This window comes from Sarcophilus harrisii, chromosome 6, assembly GCF_902635505.1.
Source record: "Sarcophilus harrisii chromosome 6, mSarHar1.11, whole genome shotgun sequence".
In the NCBI taxonomy this organism is placed as follows: Eukaryota; Metazoa; Chordata; class Mammalia; order Dasyuromorphia; family Dasyuridae; genus Sarcophilus; species Sarcophilus harrisii.
The window spans coordinates 245,636,614-245,655,466 of NC_045431.1; the positions used below are offsets into that span (position 1 = coordinate 245,636,614).

Consider the following 18,853-nt stretch of genomic DNA (forward strand, 5'->3'; position numbering starts at 1 on the left):
GATTATTTTTACATTTTCTATCTTATGAATTTGACTGTTATCAAAAACACTAATATTTCTATAGAAAAAGAACATCAATGAGAATTGAATGTGAACCTATGAACTTCTGACATTTGTGGTTTGATATTTTTTTTTTAAGTGCATATTAAAGTTTACTGGGAAAGTACTGTGTCACAAAAGCCAAGAGAAGTGAATGTGAAGGAGAAGAACCTGGTCAATAATATCAAAGGTTACAGGGAGGTCAAGAAGGATAAAGATTGAGAAAACGCTGTCCAATTGGAGAATAAAAAAGAGCATTGGTTACTTTGGAAAGACCAGCTTCAGCTGAATAATGAGGTTAGAAGCCAGTCTGCAGAGTTATGAAGAAGGTGAAAAGAAAGGGAATGGTGGCCTTCTCATGGAGTTTAGCTGCAGAAAAAAAGGAGAAAGAGCTAGCAGGAGTGAATAGGGAGTGTTTGGGTGAGGGTCAGTGGAACAGGAAAATACAAGATTAGCCCCATGAGGGTATTCTCTTGCTTATAGGCATTTTAAAAGGCTTAAAAGACATCATTTCTGGGTGATTTAAAAATTTTCATAATACAGCATTTTAACAAAAGGATGGTCATTTGACCTCTCTCTTAGGACAAAGGCAATCATGCCCTTGGGACTCCCAGTTTATGTGCCTTTTGGAAGAGGAGTGTTCCTGAGAGTGGCAATCAACTCTGAGTGGTTAACCTTAATGAAAGAATAAATATTACAGTGAGGGGCTGTACCTGAGCTCTAATTATATCATTAGCTTTCGCGATTAGCCCCAGCTTTGGACAAATGATTCCAAGAATTTCTCCCAACCCAGAGTGGAATAAATTGACTGCACTATGGGGGTGGGGTTTGGATGGAAGAGAAGTTTACCTCAACTTTCAGATACAAATTCTTGAAATGAGAATAAAAGAAAAAGGGGGGTAAATATGAATTTCCCCAAATCATTGGCTATTAATAATCATTTCTCTCACAGGACTGCTAGAGGAATTCAGACAGGTCTTGAGAGACAACACAATGCTGGCCCAGAGATAAGCTATACTTGGTATGGAGAAAATCCAGTTTTTAACTCTTTTCTGTCAATCTCTGGGGAAAAAGTAGTTAATGTATTCTTGTGTCTTGCCTATAATATCATCTCTCAGTTGATGAAAGACACAACCAGAGACATTATAATCTTGAAAGATAGTGAGCTTGCTGTTATTGAATTTTTGATAGCCAAGGATGGGAAATCATATCCATGTTTCCTTATTTCCTTTTTTGACAGGAATATTAACTAATAAATGAAGGGAATATTGTGGAAATAATTAGCTTAGATTTTGAAAAGCTTTTGCTAAAGTATTTCATAGTATACTTGTAGAGAAGATTGAGAGATAAGAATTAAGCACTAATAAAGTCAGATCAGTGGGAACTCAAGGGTGGTTTTTTTTTAATCGTCTATACTTAAAACTATTGTTGCATATTCTAGTCTCTTTATGGTTAAACAGCTTGAGAATGCCATGCACAAGAGTGGCCTCTATTTCCTTCCTCTCACCATCTTCTTAACTCTACAGATCAGCTTCTGATATCATCATTCAACTGAATCTGTTCTCTCCATTATTTTCCAGAACTAGTGGCCTTCTCTCAATCTTCATCTTCTATATCAATGTATAAAGAGGTTTCCAATGGAACTCCCAGGGAACTGTGCTTTGTTCTGAGTCATTTTATATGATTTGGATAAAGAAAGATGTTACACTTATACATTTTTCAGATGGCACAAAGCTGGGAGAAATTGCTAAGACACTAGCTGAAAGCATCAGGATCCCAAAGCAGCTTGACAGGCTAGAACATTGGGCTGAATCTAGTCAGATGAAATCCTCTAGGAACAACTGTAAGGTAATATACTTGGATACATACTTTCATAATTATGAATCTCATAGGTGTAAGATACAGGAGACTGATCTGGTGTTCACAATGTAATTTACTTCCATTTTCTCATTTAAACCTCATGAAACCTTGCTTCAAGCAATATACAAATGCCACTAATAATAATAACAACAATTATGGTGAGGGTGATACTAACCTACAGCCCCTAGGCCTCCATTCTGGTGATGCTTTCATTCTTTAACTTTCCTCTTTTTCAGTTTAAGCTATGCTTGTAGAGTATTGTAAGGTTGTGCTAGTAAGATGTTCAATTCTGGACTTTCCAGAAAAACAAATTGTATGCCTATAAATTTTTAGGCTAAATCTGCATCTATGTGCACCTTATTAAGTCTGTTCAAAAAACAAAACTAATTCAAAACCCCGATATGTAGGATTTTTGATTTCTTCAGAGCAAATAATCTGCTTGAAAATTCTGTGATCAGGCCTCACAAGCAGGTTACACCTGGTTCTAGGCTGTACCTGCTCAGACCCAGTCCTTCCTATTAGTTTTCCTTCAGGAACTTGCTCCATTCATTCTTCTCTCCACACCCCATCTCCCTGTTGCTGTCTCTTGCTTTTGTCTCTGTTCTTTTAAGATATAGTTGAGGTATCACCTTTTACAAGAAGCCTTTCCTTATACTTCTAATCACTGGTGCCTTCCCCACAAATGATCTTTATGTCTTTTCCCTTTCTATATAATTTTTAAAATTATTATAGCTTTTTACATATAAAAACATATGCATGAATACTTTTTCAACATTGACCCTTGCAAAAACTTCTGTTTCAACTTTTCCACTCCTTCCCTTCACCCTCTCTCCTAGATGGCAGGAAGTATCATATATGTTAAATATGTTCAAGTATATGTTAAATACAATATGTATACATATTTATGCAGTTATCTTGTTACACAAGAAAGATCAGGTTTAGAAAGAAGATAAAAATAACCTGAGAAGAAAAAAACAAAAATGAAGCCAACAATAACAAAACGAATGGAAATGTTATGTTGTGGTCCATACTCATTTCCCAGTGTTCTTTCTCTGGGTGTAGCTGGTTCTGTTCATTACAGATCAATTGGAACTGATTTGGATCCTCTCATTGTTGAAGAGAGCCACATCCATCAGAATTGATCATCAGGTATTGTTGTTGAAGTGTATAATGATTTCCAGGTTCTGCTCATTTCACTTAGCATCAGTTCATGTAAATCTCTCCAAGCCTCTCTGTATTCATCCTGCTGGTCATTTCTTATAGAACAATAATATTCCATAACATTCATATACCACAATTTATTTAAACATTCTCCAATTATTGGGCATCCCTTCAATTTCCAGTTTCTGGCCACTACAAAAAGGGCTACCACAAACATTTTTGCACATATGGGTCCCTTTCCCTTCTTTAATATCTCTTTAAGATATAACCCAGTAGTAACACTGCTGGATCAAAGGGTATGCACAATTTGATAACTTTTGGGGCATAGTTCCAGATTGTTCTCCAGAATGGTTGGATACGTACACAACTCCACCAACAATGTATCAGTGTCCCGGTTTTCCCACATCCCCTTCAATATTCGTCATTATCTTTTCCTGTCATCTTAGCCAATCTGATAGATGTGTAGTGGTATTTCAGAGTTATCTTAATTTTCATTTCTCTGATCAAGAATTATTTGGAACACCATTTCTTCATTTGAAATTTATCTGTTCATATCCTTTGACCATTTATCAAATGGAGAATGGCTTGATTTCTTATAAATTAGGGTCAATTCTTTATATATTTTGGAGATGAGGCCTTTATCAGAACCTTTGACTGTAAAAATGCTTTCCCAGTTTCTTGCTTCCCTTCTAATCTTGTCCGCATTGGTTTTATTTGTGCAAAAGCTTTTTAACTTAATAAAATTGGAATTTTTTTATTTTGTGATCAATAATCACAAATTATTCTCTAGTTCTTCTTTGGTCACAAATTCCTTTCTATGTTCCTATGTAAACAATCCTATGTTCTTCTAATTTATTTATAATCTCACTCTTTATGCCTAGATCATGAACCCATTTTGATTTTATTGTGGTGTATGGTATTAAGTATGGGTAAATGCCTAGTTTCTGCCATACTAATTTCCAGTTTTCCCAGCAGTTTTTGTCAAATAGTGAATTCTTATCCCAGAAGTTGGGATCTTTGGGCTTGTCAAACACTAGATTGCTATAATTATTGACTATTTTGTCCTGTGAAACTAACCACTGATCAACTAGTCTATTTCTTAGCCACTACCAAATGGTTTTGATGACCACTGCTTTAAAATATAATTTTAGATCAGGTACAGCTAGACCACCAAAAAAAATTTGATTTTTTTTCATTAGTTCCCTTGAAATTCTTGATCTTTTTGTTCTTCCATATGAATTTTGTTGTTATCTTCTAGGTCATTAAAATAGTTTCTTGGGAGCCTAATTGTTATAGCACTAAATAAATAGATTAGTTTAGGTAGTTTTGTCATCTTTATTATATTCGCTTGATCTATCCAGGAGCACTTAATATTTTTCCAATTGTTTAGATCTGACATTATTTGTGTGGAAAGTGTTTTGTAGTTTTGCTGATTTAGTTCCTGACTTTCCTTTAGCAGATAGATTCCCAAATATTTTATACTATCGACAGTTATTTTAAATGGAATTTCTCTTTGTTTCTTTTGCTGTTGGATTTTCTTAATGATGTATAAAAATGCTGATGATTTATGTGGATTTATTTTGTATACTGCAACTTTGCTAAAGTTGTAGATTATTTCTATTAGCTTTTTAGTGGAATCTCTAGAGTTTTCTAAGTATACCATCATATCATCTGCAAAGAGTGATGATTTAGTTTCTCATTACCTGTTGGAATCTTTACAAAGTGTTAAGACATTGGAGTTGATAGAGACAATAGTTATCTGGTTTCTCATGGTTCAGTGTGATTGATTTGCTCTTAGAAAGAGATATTTTGGGCCAGAATTTGAAACAAGGTACTAAGTGGAACTGACAGAACAATGCTTGTGTTTATACCTTTAGAGAGCTCATAAGTATCTAAGTACTCAATGGAGTTCACACGTTTGGGAGAGTTCAGGGTTAGGGTTTTGCACTCTGGGAGATAACCCAGAATCCCTCTCCCTCCAGAAGGCGGAGTTAACCTTTGGGAGATCACATATATAGGGAGCTCTTGGAGCTTGAGTTTAGTTCTTCTTGTGGGACTTAGGAGACAGAGCACTCTGGAAGAAAGCCTACAAGCCCTATCTTCGAGGCAAGAGAGATTCATCGTATCTTCTACCTTGGTGCTGGCTGGAGGCTGAAGAAAGCAGAGGCAGAAGCCAAGGACAAAGCTGCAAGAGCTCAAGCAGAGAGATAGGTTTCTGAACTAACCGGGCTAATTTGGAAGGAGAAATAAATGTTTGCATTTTTACCAGCTGGCTGCGATTTTGGAGTAATTATTTATTTCAACTGAGACTAAGGCTGCCCCCAGAAAACCTTCACAATTACCTATTCTAATTCCTTTAATTTCTTTTTTTTTTTTCCATTTTTTTTTTATTTAATAGCCTTTTATTTACAGGATATATACATGGGTAACTTTACAGCATTAACAATTGCCAAACCTCTTGTTCCAATTTTTCACCTCTTACCCCCACCCCCTCCCCTAGATGGCAGGATGACCAGTAGATGTTAAATATATTAAAATATAAATTAGATACACAATAAGTATACATGACCAAAACGTTATTTTGCTGTACAAAAAGAATCAGACTCTGAAATATTGTACAATTAGCTTGTGAAGGAAATCAAAAATGCAGGTGTGCATAAATATAGGGATTGGGAATTCAATGTAATGGTTTTTAGTCATCTCCCAGAGTTCTTTTTCTGGGTATAGCTAGTTCAGTTCATTACTGCTCCATTAGAAATGATTTGGTTGATCTCGTTGCTGAGGATGGCCAGGTCCATCAGAACTGGTCATCATATAGTATTGTTGTTGAAGTATATAATGATCTCCTGGTCCTGCTCATTTCACTCAGCATCAGTTCGTGTAAGTCTCTCCAGGCCTTTCTGAAATCATCCTGTTGGTCATTTCTTACAGAACAGTAATATTCCATAATTTTCATATACCACAATTTATTCAGCCATTCTCCAACTGATGGACATCCATTCAGTTTCCAGTTTCTAGCCACTACAAAAAGGGCTGCCACAAACATTCGTGCACATACAGGTCCCTTTCCCTTCTTTATAATCTCTTTGGGATATAATCCCAGTAGTAACACTGCTGGATCAAAGGGTATGCACAGTTTGATAACTTTTTGAGCATAGTTCCAAACTACTCTCCAAAATGGTTGGATTCGTTCACAACTCCACCAATAATGAATCAATGTCCCAGTTTTCCCACATCCCCTCCAACAATCATCATTATTTTTTCCTGTCATCTTAGCCAATCTGACAGGTGTGTAGTGGTATCTTAGAGTTGTCTTAATTTGCATTTCTCTGATTAATAATGACTTGGAGCATCTTTTCATATGACTAGAAATAGTTTCAATTTCTTCATCTGAGAATTGTCTGTTCATATCCTTTGACCATTTTTCAATTGGAGAATGGCTTGATTTTTTAATAAATTAGAGTTAATTCTCTATATATTTTGGAAATGAGGCCTTTATCAGAACCTTTGACTGTAAAAATATTTTCCCAGTTTATTGCTTCCCTTCTAATCTTGTCTGCATTAGTTTTGTTTGTACAAAAACTTTTCAGTTTGGTATAATCGAAATTTTCTATTTTGTGATCAGTAATGATCTCTAGTTCTGCTTTGGTCATAAAGACCTTCCCCTTCCACAGGTCTGAGAGGTAAACTATCCTATGTTCCTCTAATTTATTAATAATTTCATTCTTTATGCCTAGGTCATGAACCCATTTTGACCTTATCTTTGGTGTACGGCGTTAAGTATGGATCAATGCCTAGTTTCTGCCATATTAGTTTCCAATTTTCCCAGCAATTTTTATCAAACAGTAAGTTCTTATCCCAAAAGCTGGGATAATTCCTTTAATTTCTTTCTTATCTCTTATTGCCAGAGCTAGCATTTCTAATACAATATTCAATAGTAATGGTGAAAGTGGACAACCTTCCTTTACTCCTGATTTTATTGGGAATGGTTCCAGTTTGTCACCATTACATATGCTTACTGATGGTTTTAAATAGATGCTACTGACTATTTTAAGGAAAGGTCCAGTTATTCCTATACTTTCTCATGTTTTTTAATAGGATTGGGTGTTAGATTTTATCAAATGATTTTTCTGCATCTATAGAGATGATCATATGGTTTTTGTTAATTTGGTTATTGATATAATCAATTATGCTAATAGTTTTCCTAATATTGAGCCAGTCCTGCTTTCTTGGTATAAATCCTAATTGGTCACAGTGTATTATCCCCAAGATGATTTTCTGTAATCTTTTTGCTAAGATTTTATTTAAGATTTTTGCATCCATGTTCATTAGGGAGATTGGTCTATGATTTTCTTTCTCTGTTTTCGTCCTACCTGGTTTAGGTATCAGTACCATGTCTGTGTCATAAAAGGAATTTGGTAGGATTCCTTCATTCCTTATTTTTTCAAATAGTTTATATAACATTGAAGTTAATTGTTCTTTAAATATTTGGTAGAATTCACATGTAAATCCATTTGGTCCTGGGTATTTTTTTTAGGGAGTTGATTAATAGCTTGTTCTATTTCTTTTTCTAAAATGGGACTATTTAACCAATTATTTCCTCCTCTGTTAATCTGGGCAACCTATATTTTTGAAGATATTCATCCATTTCATTTAAGTTATCAAATTTGTTGGCATAAAGTTGGGCAGAGTAACTCCTAATTTTTGCTCTAATTTCCTCTTCATTAGTGGAAATTTCTCCCTTTTCATTCTTAAAACTAACAACTTGATTTTCCTCTTTCCTTTTTCTAATCAAATTTACTAAGGGTTTATCTTTTTTGTTGTTTTTTTTTTTCATAAAACCAACTCTTTTTATTTTTTCTCTTTATTTTTCTTTATTTTCTATTTATTTTTCAGTTTTATTTATTAATTCAATGGTTTTTTTTTACTTTCAATTTTATTGATCTCCTTTTATTTTTTAGAATTTCAAGTTTAATGTTTGATTGGGGATTTTTACTTTGTTCTTTTTCTAGCTTTTTTAGTTGTAAACCGAATTCATTGATTTTTCTCTTTCTCTATTTTATGCAAGTGAGCCTCTAGAGATATAAAATTTCTCCTTATTACTGCCTTGGCTGCATCCCACACATTTTGGTATGACGTCTCATTATTGTCATTCTCTTGGGTGAAATTATTATGTCTATGATTTGCTGTTTCACCTAATCATTCTTTAGGATGAGATTATTTATATTCCATTTACTTTTTGCTCTTTTTTCTCCTGGCTTTTTATTGAATGTAATTTTTATTGGATTGTCATCTAAGAAGGATGCATTTACTATTTCTGCCTTTCTCCATTTGAATTTGAGGTCTTTATATCCTAATATATGGTCAATTTTTGTATAGATTCCATGAACTTCTGAGAAGAAAGTGTACTCCTTTCTGTCTCCAGTAAGTTTTCTCTAAAGATCTATTATACCTAACTTTTCTAGAGTTCTATTTACCTCTTTAACTTCTTTCTTATTTATTTTGTGGTTTGATTTATCTAGTTCTGAGAGTGCAAGGTTGCGCTCTCCTACTACTAGTTTTGCTGTCTATTTCTTCTTGCAGCTCTATTAACTTCTCCTTTAGGAATTTAGATGCTATACCAAGTGGTGCATATATGTTTAGTATTTATATTGCTTCATTATCTATGCTACCCTTTAGCAAGCTATAGTGCCCTTCCTTATCTCTTTTAATTAGATCAATTTTTGCTTTTGCTTGATCTGAGATAAGGATGGCTACTCCTGCTTTTTGACTTTACCTGAAGCATAGTAGATTCTGCTCCAGCCTTTTACTTTTACTTTGTATGTATCACCCTATTTTGTGTGTTTCTTGTAAACAATATATTGTAGAATTCTGGCTTTTAATCCAGTCTGCTATCCACCTCCACCTTATGTGGGAATTTACCCCATTCACATTCATGGTTACAATTATAATTCTGTTATAATTCTGAATTTCCTGCCATTGTATTATCCCCACATTATTCTTTTCTCTTTCTTTTCCTCCTTACTCCCCTCCCCAGTATTAAACTTATGAGCACCACTTTCCTCACACAGCCCTCCCTTTTTAGAACCCCTCCCTCCCCCTAGAAGTCCCTCCCCTTTTCTTAAACCTTTTCCTTAATATTTCTGTATTACCTTCTATTTACCCTAACCCTTCCCATTTCATTTTTCCCCTCCCACTTTTCAAGGAGTAAACCAAATATATCTAACATTTTCTCTTTGAGCTAAATCTGATGAGAGTAAAAGTCATACTATGTTCATTCCCCCTCCCTTCATTCCCTCAGATATAATAGGTTTCCTTTGCCTCTTTATGAGATGTAGTTTCCCTTTTTTACCTCCACTTTTCCCTTTTTTGGGTACAATTTCCTTTCCACTTCTAGTTCCTTTAGTATAAACCCAAATTATAATGCACTTTTGATGTATACCCATAACAGAAATACAGTTCTCAAGAGTTCTTTTTACCTTTTTATGCTTCTCTTGAGTCCTATATTTGGAAGTCAAACTTTTTGTTTAGCTCTGGTTTTTTTTGTCAGGAATAAATGGAACTCACCTATTTCATTGAATGTCCATCTTCTTCCCTGGAAGAAAATACTCAGTTTGGCTGGGTAAGTTATTCTTGGCTGTACCAAGTTCTTTTGCCTTTTGGAATATCAGATTCCAGACTCTTCAATCCTTTAATGCTAGATCCTGAGTAAGCCTTATTGTGGCTCCTCGGTATTTGAATTTTTTTTTCTGGCTGCTTGTCATATTTTTATCTTGGTCTAATAGTTCTGGAATTTAGCCACAATATTTCTTGGTGTTTTGATTTTGGGATTTCTTTCAGTAGGTGATCAATGAATTCTTTCAATGTCTATTTTGCCTTCTGTTTCTATAACATCTGGGCAGTTCTCTTTGATGATTTCCTGAAAAATAGTACCTAGGCTCTTTTTTTAATCGTGATTTTCAGGGAGTCCAATATCCTTAGATTATCTCTCCTAGATCTGTTTTCTAAGTTTGTTGTTTTCTGAAGTAGGTATTTAACGTTTTTCTATTTTTTCTTTTCTTTTCTTTTTTTTTTTTTTTTGGTTTTGCTTGACAGATTATTGGTGTTGCCTCAAGTTATTCATTTCCATTTGTTCAAGTCTGATTTTTAATGAATTATTTTCTTCATTTACTTTTTTATTTCTTTTTGTATTTGTCCAATTGAGTTTTTAAATGAGTTGTTTTGTTCTATGGGATTTTTTTTCCATTTTGGCAATTTTTTAAAAACGAATTATTTTCTTTTTCCAATTCACAAATTTTGTTTTCCTTGGAATTGTTTACCTTTTCCAATTCACAAATTCTGTTCCTGGGAGTTGTTTATATTTTCCAATTCACAAATTCTATTTTTCAGGAAGTTAATTTCTTTATCCACTCTATCTTTTAATGACTTATCCTGGCCTTCTTGTAAAGCTTTCCTTTCCTTTCCCCATTTTTCTTCAAGCTCTCTTTTAAGATCCTTTTAAATTTCTTCTATGAGAGCTTTGTGTGATAGGGATCAGATCATATCTGCCTTTGGATCTAGAGACAAACTGTTTTTAGTCTCCTCAGGGTTTGAAGCCTTCTCTCTTTCCATATAGAAGCTATCAATAGTTAGAGAGTGCTTTGCTTTTTTGCTCATTTTGAAATTAAAAAAATCCAAAAACCTATGTCCTGATTATTGGGGAAAGTGGGGTATTTTCAAGCTGCCTCTGTAGACAGCAGGAAGTGGCAGTGAAAGGGCAGTGGGACAGCACTCACTGGCTGTGCTAGGACCTGAAATCAGGTCCTGAAATCAGCAGCAGCAGAAAGGCAACTACTAGGGCTACACTGGGACCAACTACTGTGGCTGCTCCTGGATCACACTGAGTTACTCCAGGTGCTGGGTGGTGTGGCCGGGTTCTGAGAGACTCCAGGTGCTGGGTGGTGTGGCCGGGTTCTGAGAAACTCTAGCTTTTGGGTTATAGTCTTTACCCCCTGTGTTTATAACTTCTCTGCTGATGTACTGACTTGCTGCCAGGGCAAAGTAGCTCACACTGTGGTGAAGTTCTCCCCACATATTTTCTGCCAGCAGAGACCACCCATTACTCCCCTCCATTCTGTTCAGTGTGAGCTGTTTTCTGTGCTCTCACTGCCTGCCTGAGGTCTGCACCTGGCCTACCCCTGTTCTGTCCCCACCTGCGAGCAAAAACATACCTTTTCTGGTGAATTTCGAGAATACCTTCTGTTGGTAATGTGTTGTACTCCCAATATTCATGAGATCTAAGAGTCAAGCACTAATTCCAAGGCTGAATTTGATTAAAATATGTTAGAATTCTTACAATGTGCTAAATCAGTGGAATTGATAGAGACAATGGTTGTTTACCAGGGTGCTTAACAGTTCTCTAGATGTATTTAGTACTTATTAGAGTTCACACCTTTCACACCTTTAAGATTCACAACTTTAAGAGAGCATATATAAGCCAGAAGCCTCAACCAGGATGGAGTCCAGAAGATTCACAAGACTAGTCCACAAGCCCACTCTCAAAGGTCGAGTCAGATTCATTCCATTTTCCTTCTTTGTGCTGGCTGGGAATTCAGAGAAAGCTAGAGGCTGAAGCTGGCAGAGGCCAAGGACTAGCGGGAAGAACCAAGAAGAGAGATAGGCCTCTAAGAAAGCTAACCGGGCCCAGGAAGGAGACAAGACTTAAAAGGAAACAATAAAGGATTTGGACTTTAACTCCTGGCTGCATTTGGGGTGACTACTGAAACTGCAACGAAGGCTGCCTCCAGAAGCCCCCCAAGAAACCTACTCCCAGAGAACAATATATTTTAGAGAAGAATATTACAAAAATAAATTGAGGAAAAAGGAGAGTTTAGGAAGATGCATGTGATCTCTTTGCCATCTTGGCCCCTTTCTATGTATTTTTATACATGCTTATATATGATAAGGTATCTGTAAAAAGCTTTGCAAACCATAAACAAAGCCTTGTTGTTCTTTGGATATTACTACATTGTTATATCCTTGAACTCTTCAAGAGAAGTGATTATTTCATTCTTTGTATTTGTTTTTTTCTTCATTCCATCTTCCTCAGGGGTTGGGACTTTAAAGATACAAATGCTTTTGACTGATACATTGGTTGGTTGGTTGCTTTACTTATTTTGGAAAAGTGGTTAAAGTCCTGAGGATGTTGGTCTAGTCATACATCTCTAAAGGATTGTGATAGAAGAGTAAATGGGGAGGAAGGATTTAAGGAAACTAGAGAGCATATAATCAGTAGGAAAGCTTAGTGAGGTTTGGTGAATTTCAACGATAAGCTCTTTTGTTTCTGGACAGCTCCTGGAAAAGGGTGAAGAGGCCCCCTTAACACTGCACTTGAGATGGTAGAGAACATCTGGATATTATATAGTGACTGTTGAGGTTTAAGGGTGATCCCCAAAATTTTGGAGTTTCAGGCTGATGTCATAGGGAGTCTCAAAAGAATTTGCAAGCTCAGACAGAGCTCTAAGTCAAGGGGCAGAGTTTATTATAATTGTGATACCAATTGTAGCAGACTAAATACCAAAAGAAGTCAGCATCCTGGTTAGAGTAAATTGGGATAGGATAACCTAAGGGAAGAAATGTATCATTTCTCATCAAATCACTTCAAATTCCAAGTGGGTTTATTGCTACATTCTCCCTAAGAGCTTCAAAACACCATTCCCCCTTCAAGTAGTTGGGATCCAAATTCATTTGGAGAAAAGAAATGAAGGTCTCATCTTTTGGATCTGCTTTATGCTGATCAAGGGTATAGAACTGGCTCTACATAGTGGGGTTCAGACTGAATAGAGGAGATATGTGACTTGGAGGAAGACAGCGGCATCCAGGGGGTGTTGAGCCTCAGAATCAGGTACTAGGTAGTATCCAGGTTGAATAAGTAGTGGCAGGTACAAGGCTTGGAGTTCAGAAGAGACAAAGTTCACAAAAAATTTGAATAACAATTGACACAGAAATATGAATAACAATACCCTTGCAGGTAAAAGTTTTCTACCCTTCTAGGCTAAAAGACTTGAGAGAGTATTTAAGTACTCAATTCCAGAACAGTACATAACAAATAAAGCATTTATAAGAAAATGTTTATGTTACAGGACCCACAGTACAAACAGATGTTATTTCCACACTAGTAATAAACTTTAAAACAAAATATACCATTAAGTTACATACTCTTAGAAAACTAGTTGTACTAAGTTTTTTCTCTAAACCATACTGAAGATATTTCAGATTTAATTTCAATACAATAACAGGTCGATATCCAATTATTATTATTACTCTTACATCATTTTGAAACACTTAGAGACTTTATTTCATTCAGATATATGTATCTAGTAAAAGGCAATGACTAAGCCAAATACTAATTTATGTAATTATGTAGGATATAATGACTATATATTTTCAGATTGAAATTGGTAAGATCTTACATACACTTGTATTGTTCTCATTGTCTCTACTGACTATATTCTCTGATTATTGAAATTTGCTATAAGAAGAAAAAGCAGTGACATGATAGACACTGGTCTATGAGGCTTCAATTTGAACCTTAGCTCTGTTTGGTTTCAGGTAACAGTCACAACTGGCAACCAGTCACGTAGTAACAATTCTACCTTATAGCCAGACTTAGGAATAATAAGGGGGGAAACATTCCTGTTCAAAGGAAGACTGAAGTCAGAAGGATCCGACTTTAAGTGAGGGCCAAGGTTACCATCTCAGCTTTTGCCCAGATACAGATGCCCACCTAATAACAATCAATGGTCATGTTCCTCTGAGGAGCTTATAGCATTTTTTCTCACGGTGACTTACTGACTTAATGATCATATCCAAGTTCAAAGTGCAAAGGAATATCAGTTACATTCCCAAGAGATTTTATTTCAAATAGAAAATTCACAGCTTAGAACTAGATGCATTATTTTTATTCTCATGAACTTGTAATAAGCAATAAAAGTTTACTAAGATTCACATACACTTAAGGTATTTATTTCACTTAACATCTTTTACATGAATTTCTCTTCTCCTTTTTGAATTGAAACTCATCTTGTTGCAAAGACCAATGATTTAAAATCATTTCTATATAATAAACAAGCTTTTAGATTCTCAGTAAACACACCCCATGTTTGGGAACTGTATAACACATTTCTCAGGACTGATGATTTGCCCACAATGAAGGTTTCAAGAAAACTGGAAAGTTTAAAAATAAGTGTTCTTGTCAGAGACTTCAGAAAAGGGATTGAGCTTGCTGTTCCTACCTGCCCACTTTATCTATCTTTAGGACTTTTGTGGGCTGTGCTCTTTGAAATTTCCTTCCATTCTGTGAAGGAGGAAAGCGTGCTGTACACCCTCATACTTCAAGGCGAATTGGTAAGGTTTTTCACCTTATTCCTTTTTTTCCCACACATAGTAATTACCAATTTTAGGTTTAACATGATGATAATAACTCCAAATGACTTAGATAACAATCTTTAATAGCCAAATAGTCTTAGTTGTAATTTTCTCTTAACTTTGGAAATGCCTAATTCTCTAAATTGTATTTACAAAATTGTATTCTCTAAATTGTAAAATTTAAAAAATTGTAAAATTTACAAAAATTGTATTATAAAGCAGGCTTAGCAAGGCTGATGAAATAAGCTTTCCATCTTCTTTTGGTTCCGTTTATTCTTTCCCCAAGCTGTTGTAGTTTTGGAAGTTCTCAGGGAGGGTTTGGGATTCTATCCCTCTTCCTTTCAATAAGTTTCCCTTTGTTTTAGGGAGAAAACATGACAATTTTTGAAATTCAGATAGAACAGAATCTATCTCAAAAATAGATAGGAGTCTCATATAATTTACAATTAAATTTCCAACTTTAACATACAAGCCAATTTTAAAAGTTACAGTAAATTAACCCAGTTTTCCTGAGATTCCCTAAATTCTAACTAGATGTTTTAGTAAAACTCACTTATCTTTTTGTTGTTTCCCAATTCACAGAAACTTTTTCTTTCTTTGTGCACCAGTGTCAGCCTTTACTTCAAGATGCAGGTCTTCACCTTGACATTTTTATTGGCACAGCCTAATGTTTGACTTCAATAATGTAATTGCAAGCTGTTTGCTGCCAGAGTTTTTAAAGTAGCAGCAAATTTCTTTTTTCCCCTATTTCCTCAAAGTTCACAAACTTTCCAATCCTCTTAACTGTCAGTAGAGATAGATTACAATTTATATATACATTTAGTGGGCTTTGATTAAAGCCACTTTAAAACTTTTACTATCATATTTCAAATAATAAGTTTCGTAGAACTGAATATATATTTTCTTTCCCTTATCCCTCCCTCCATCCATCCCTGCTATAGTTAGAGAAAGAGAAAAGGGAGAAGAAAGAAAAAAAATTATCTTTTCTCTATGCACTATCTTCCTAGTCCTGGGGATCCCAGAAATGGTGACTTTAATTTAATTGAATTTGCTTTCAAATTACTTTACACACAAACAATCATTTATCTTAACATTGGCGTTGTAGATTGGTCACATTTAAAAACCCATATAAAGTTATCAAGTATGAAGTAATTACACCTAATAAAACAGTTAACATTCATATAGCATTTGTTCTATGCTAAGGAGTTTTGCTATCAGAAAATTGGGCTAACAGAGATAAATTCATTTGCTGAACACATAGCTAATACATTTCTGCAACTGAAACAAAGAATGGTGGGTTTTACCAAAGTCAGATGCTGCCTAGTTCTCCCACTTCATACTGCCATGCTAGGTGCTGCCTGGAGTACCTGGATTCTTCTCAGGCAACTGCTGGATAGAACCTGCTTGAGGTTGATGTGCCTGATGCCAAGATCTCCTTTTGGTGGAAGTTTCAGGTGTCGGTCTTACGTGGGCTTGACCTCCGCCCCACCATCCCCTAGCTGAGTTGTGGAGCTCCTACAGCAAGGTGTGTGGGGCACCCACTGTAATTACTGCCTTCCCCTTTCTGGTGGGGCAGAATTTGAATCTCCTTACAGTTCTTCAGCATGTTCTTTTCTTAATCTTGTCAGAGATGAAAGGGCCATAAGTGATCTTGTTAGCAATCCTCATAACTGAGATACACTCAGGACTCTGGGGAGTGGAGCATGCTGAGTGAGGAAGGTTGTGGAGAGGTTCCCTTAATACCTTTTAGGGTACTTTACCTTTTCAGCATTTATATTAGCCTTTATGTAAAGTGAATCATATTTTTCTTTCCTAATTGAGTAGAAGGGGACTGAGGACAAGATAGGAAGTCAGGAAGGGATATAGCAAAAAGTTGCTATTTGCCAATTTTTCCCCTATTCTCTTCAATTCTGGACTTTCTGCTAATTAACTTTTCTTCATTGCCCTTTCACAATGAAACTGTTAATTTGCCAATTGTTTTTAAAAACCCTTTTAAACTTTTAATAAGATCTAATCATTTTTTCCTTCAAAATCTACAGAATGGTACTTCAAAATTTAAGATGTTTTAGAATGAGGTGAATTCCTGGAATTACCCCCAGTGTCTCAGGAATTTTTTCCTATAATCGTACAAAATGACTAACAGCTAAACTCATTAATCATTACTCTCAAAACCTTCAGGATCTGCTAAGATTTTTTTAGTGTTTCTATAATTTAAATTATCTAACTTTATTTCTGTAGACCCCAGTTTGGCCAGAGCTGGGTCCATAGGAAAAAGAAAGTCAGTCTTTTCCCTTTTTTTTAGATGGGAGTTAAGAATGTTAATAAATCTTTCCCAGTGTTCTAACTGTAGCATGGAAGTTTTTTTTTTTTTTTCTGGCTGGCTGCATTTTATATCTTTCAAGAATCTAGCTCACAGCACAAACATGATACAGACATTCTATAAAAAGATGCAGTCACAGACAAAATAACATGGAAGAGAACCGTCCCATTTGTGCCACAAGCCATAAAGGGTCTTTATTCCTATAGAACCTCATTTTATCCAGCATCCTAGGAGGGTGAAAACAGGCAAGTGCTTCTCCAGACCAGGTGACCCTAATCAAGAGGAAATATGACAGATTGAAAGTGTTCCCAAGACCAAACTCCTTAGTCAAAGGAGCATGCTGAGCTTGGAACTCACTGACAACCCCCACAAGCCTTTCTAGGTATTTGGCAGTGTCTCAGCTATAAAATGGAGAAAAGAAGGGGGGGCTTACATCAACAAGAAGGGGGTGAAGCCAGAGGAAACCAGACTCCCCATATGGGGCCACCAGGGGGGACCCCAGACCAGCATTGTGAGGTGTCTCAAAAGAACTTGCAGGCTCAGACCCATCTCCAAGTCAAGGGACAAGGTTTATTATAGTTGTGACGGCAATTAAAGTGAAACTAAGTTTCCTAAAGAAGTTAGCAAAGAGTCAGGGGCAAGAAAGTAAAGTTATAGGGAAAAGTTAGAGAAACCAGGTGTTTCATGTCATTGACAAAGTAGTTTTATGGTTTAGAGGTGGATTGAGGAGTGATCTGGTTCTGACTTTATGCACAGGTGCAGTACCCATAATTCTCTGGGCAGAACTGGCAGGGAAGGGAACCTGATAGAGATATGTTTTTAAACCAGAAACGTCCCTAGCTCAAAACAGCCACCCCATTTTGTTCTGCACCTGAGTTATCTTTAAGTGCTTTATTCTTGCTCAGAAACCCATTATCACTAACCAACAGCCAGCAACCATTTTGACTCAGCTCACAGCATAAATGTGATACATTCTACAGATTGATGCAGTCACAGACAAAATAACATGGAAGAGGACTGTCCCATTTGTGCCACAAACCATAAAGGGTCTCTATTCCTATAGAACCTTGTTCTGTGGTCAGATAAAGTAGGGCAAGATAGCCTAAGGGAAGGAATAAATCATTTCTAAGTACATTTCTCCCAAGGCCAGAGGACTTCAGGGTTATTGGTACATCTTTAAGAGTGGCACCCCATCAGTGGTGGGGTGCTCTTCGATGTTATATTTATTGATCCATTTATACCCCATTTAGTACAAGTGGCAGAGCCCTGATGATATGGAAATGGTTTAGGTGAGTTACAGTTAATTGTAGGTCTGATACACCTTGGAGGAAGAGAAGTTCTGCCAGAAATTGCAGAACTGGACAGAGTTGAACTCTGAGACACTAAACTAGGAGTTGGGGATACACCCAGAAACTGGATTAGGGTTCCTGGGAGAGTAGGGAGGAGGAAGCCCTCAGCCCTAGTGATGCTCACCATGGTCAGAGTCCCAGTGGAGAAGCAGGACAGAGGTGGGAGACAGCCCAACCATAGAGATAGAAGCCTTGTGTCCTACAGGATTGAAGGGGTGGAGTAGGGCAGGCTCTTCTGTGATCGATCATTGGATTGACTCCCTGAGAGTGGTGACCATTTCTGTTTTGTTTTACCCTCAGTTCTTAAATACAGCGTATGGAGCATATTAAGCACTGAACTGGTCACACAGTTTTCTCAGGTCTACAGTTGAAAACCTTAAACATGCTCTGATTATCTCCCGTCCCTTTATACATGTGAGGAAGCAGATGTCCAGAGCAGCAGGATATAAGATTTAAATGGCTCCAGAGTTTGGAAGGTTTGGGTTCAAGTTCAAGACCTCTTGGCTTTCCAGCAATTCTCTCAGACCCAAGGAACCCATCTGCATTGACCTCCATGTCTCCTCCTTCTCTGGGTCCAAGGGGGTCTGCACACTGGGTGAGTGTCAGATGCCTATTTCCTCATATGTGAAAAGGAGCCTTGAGAATGAATGGCATGGCAGGTAAGGCTTTGGATTTCATGCCGAGGACACCTGGGTGTGGCTCCTGCCTTCTGTACTCA

The 18,853-nt window shown here is 36.4% G+C and overlaps 1 long non-coding RNA gene across 2 annotated transcripts in view; it reads left to right on the top strand.

The window, feature by feature from the left end:
• The window catches only part of LOC116419993, a 69,289-nt gene that overhangs the window by 17,641 nt on the left and 32,795 nt on the right, over window positions 1–18,853 (top strand). The window lies entirely within an intron of this gene.